General features: G+C 41.4%; 1 protein-coding gene across 1 annotated transcript in view; it reads right to left on the bottom strand.

Moving 5' to 3' along the window:
- Nucleotides 1-3,786, bottom strand: part of sik3 (SIK family kinase 3) — a 36,376-nt gene that overhangs the window by 30,289 nt on the left and 2,301 nt on the right. The gene's annotated exons all lie outside the window — the stretch shown is intronic.

A 3,786-nucleotide genomic window follows, 5' to 3' on the forward strand; every position in this document is an offset into this window, starting at 1 on the left:
ACACACACACACTCACACACACACACTCACACACACACACAAACACACACACAGATCGCAGGGCTGGAGAACAGCAAGTTCTTGCTCATGCAAATGGGTCCAAAATGAGGAAACACCAGCAGGAGCACAAACATCACAGACACACAAAAAAAGTGTGTGTGTGTGTGAGTCTGACAGTAGGAATGTTGTCAAATTCTGCACATTATCAAGCAATCAACATATACATCTATAGCACATTTAAAAACAACAAGTTGACTAAAGTGCTTTACCCTCGCAAATTTACAAAACACCTACACACCAACACATTAAAACACAAAACCCATCTGAGGACGGCTATATGCAACAGAGTAGAGGTGCGTCTTCAGCATTGATTTAAAGCCTTCAGTCGAGTCACAGGATCTGATGTGCAGCGGAGGCTATTCCACAGGCACCATCTCCTTTAGTTCTCAACCGCGACTTCGGGACACTTAAGAGGCGACTCTGAGACGATCCTAAAGGTCTGCAGCATGATGATGCTGTAACAGGCTGGAGATTTATTCTGGAGCAAGTCCACGTAAACCTTTAGAAACCATTAACAAAACATCTGCAATAAAGTGATCAAACGAGATGAGGTTCATCCACTGCATTATACAAAATCACACGTCAACACACAATTATCACACACATCGTAAACAATGTTTTCTTTAAAACACATTGATTCTTTTATAATCATCATGCACCATTTTCACCAACTTTTCAACTAAAAATGGAAAGATTTTATGCGTTTTGGCCGTTCATTTAAACAACAACAGTTAGAAAACACAGATTTTTAAAAACTGTTTCTCTACAAAGTGACATCAACTACAGGCCTGGCATGAACAATGCAGCGAATAAACACCGTTTGCGTGGATCCGTGTGAACGGTGATTATATTAAAGTTTCAAAAATGCAAAATCGTTTTGTAGCACATCAAAGAAACAACACGGTTGCTTGGCTTTTTTTAATTTTTGGAATTTTCCACAACATCCATATAAGCAAATTATGTCGTGCACCAACGCAAAGACACCGCTGAGGTTAAACCAAATAAAACAAAAACAAAAAAAGTGGTTTGTGGTTTGAAAAAAAAAAAAATTTGTCAAGCAAGCAACTTTACAATTGTTGGAGCACTTGAGACGGAGTGATCAGTAACACTAGTCAACATATTAACAATGAGCAATAACAGTATTTCGTAATCTTTGTTAATACTAATAATAATGCGACTGCTCATTGTTAGTTCATGTTAGCTCAGCTCCATTAAACAATAATAGCAGATTTTGGATTTTAATAACGTCTTAGTAAATGTTGAAAGTAGATTAATAAATGCTGTAAGAGTATTTTCATTATTAGTTCACTAATGTTCACAAATGGAAGCTTATTGTGAAGCGTCACCGACGGATCCTTGCATATTCCAGATGTTTCTCACATCACATCGCAAAACAACTACAACTGTTTGGAGACGGCGAACACGAGGCGTTACTACTGTCACTACAGACACGGTGAAGCGGCTCATGAACTTACACACACTCAATATGCAAACACACTCAAACATAAAACACAGAACTGAACTGATATCCTTCACACACACACACACTGTATCCGAGTCGAGCGGACGGAGAGACGGAGAAAGGAAGCGCAGCAACATGATTCAGCATGCAGCATACGGGGATTATCGGCATGGCAACCGCGCAAGAGTGTGTGTGTGTGTGTTGTGCTGAGTAAGCAAGTGTTTCCTGCACACAGAGCACGACAGCAGCGATACAGAAGAATCATGCGCACACACACACACACACACACACACACACGCTCACTTATATACACACACACACTCTCTCACACACACTCTCTCTCTCACACACACACACACTCACACACACACACACACTTTCCCCTGCAAATATCATTAATGCAGAAACAAATCTCACTTTCATTAATGTACTAGAGTAGTTCGCAATATTTTTATTACATATATTTTAATTGTGAAATATTAATGCATCATGTTACACTGCTGTTCAAAAGCCTGGGTTCAGTAGATTTTTTGAAAGAAATTAATACTTTTATTCATCAGTGATGCATTAAATTGATAAAAAGTGACAGTAAAGACATTTATAATGTTACAGTAGATTTCTATTTCAAATAAATGCTGTTCTTCTGAACTTTCTATTCATCTGTGAATCCTGAAAAATAAAACAAATTTTTTACTGTATTTTTGATCAAATAAATGCAGTTTTAGTGAGCAGAAGAGACTTTTTAAAAAAAAGATTTAAGGTTGAACCAAAAAGGCCAATAATATATTTTTGTTCAGGTTTTGGCTTGGTGTGTCCAGATTTTAAGACACAAAAGCACACAACTTGAGAACTAGATTCCCGCTGTTTCTGCAATGAACATTCAAAGCTGCACTGCATTGTGGGAAACGGAGTGAAGCGCGTCACCACAGACGCAGATGAAGCTCAAACGACTGACAGCGTGAAAGACGCAGCATGACCTGGGTTCAAATGTCATAGGTGACACACACGAGCGCGGTCATATCACATGAACAGAGAGCTTCAACAGCATCACACTGTCTGCGATTCAACAGAACACTCGTTAAACACAAATCATGCTGCTCACCGCACGAGAGAATATCACACACACGACCAGAGACAACACACAACATCATCACTGTACAGTCAAAACACAGTGTGTGTGAGTGTGTGAGTGAGTGTGTGTGTGAGTGTGTGTGTGCGTGTGAGTGAGTGTGTGTGTGTGTGTGTGTGTGAGTGAGTGTGTGAGTGTGTGTGTGTGTGTGTGTTTGTGAGTGTGTGTGATCGCATACATGTTTTTTCTTTTTTCTATGGGATCAGCCGTAGTTCTGCAGGACCCAGGGGCTTTCTTGAACCCCAGTTGACGAAGCTACAGATTTAAAGCATTTGAGAGCATGAGATCTCTAATCCAGAGTGTAGCGAGTCTATAAAGGCTTCAGGTTCATCTGAGTGATTTATCATGCAGGAAATAATGTTATCACGGCACATTCCTCATGTAATATATGATCACACACACCTCCCATTGACCCAGGTGTGTGTGTGTGTATAAGTGAGTGTGTGTGTGTGTGTGTATAAGTGAGTGTGTGTGTGTGTCTGTGTGTGTCAAAGCATGAATATTCACTGCGTCGTCAGGTGGAGAACTGCATCAAACATCGACTCATACATTACTCATCCTCATCCTCACAAAGGATACTGATATCTGGAGATCAGTATGGCTGATGTTACATAACACTATTGTTGAGATGATGTGAAGATATTACACACACTATTCCCTCTGAACCTGTGTGTGTCCACTGACATCAGCAGCTTTTACAACCACACACTGCTAATCAAACACACAGTTATCAGCCGCTGCCAACAGCCTCAAAGCCACCAAACATCAGCGGATGAGTCCGTTTCTCACATTTCTGCATTTAGCAGACGCGTTTATGCGGTTCTCACATGAAGCTACACACTCAGCAGCGCTCCTGATCGTGTAACGGTGTGTTAACAGCTCCGTCGCTCATCACAGCTCAAGTGTTTGTGTTTTACGCTGAACGTCCTCCGGCCTGACGAGCAGATGCCCCGCACTGACGCACAGCGCTCCGTCACCGGCCTGTTAGAGCAGCTAAGAGGAGTTCAAACTGAGGGAATCCTGACGCTGACCTGCAGTGATCCGGGGCAAACCAGGACACACACACACACACTCACACACACACACACACACACACTCACATACACACACACACACACACACTCACACTCATATA

This window comes from Sinocyclocheilus rhinocerous, unplaced genomic scaffold (genome assembly GCF_001515625.1).
Source record: "Sinocyclocheilus rhinocerous isolate Xijiao unplaced genomic scaffold, SAMN03320098_v1.1 scaffold3916, whole genome shotgun sequence".
Classification (NCBI taxonomy): Eukaryota; Metazoa; Chordata; class Actinopteri; order Cypriniformes; family Cyprinidae; genus Sinocyclocheilus; species Sinocyclocheilus rhinocerous.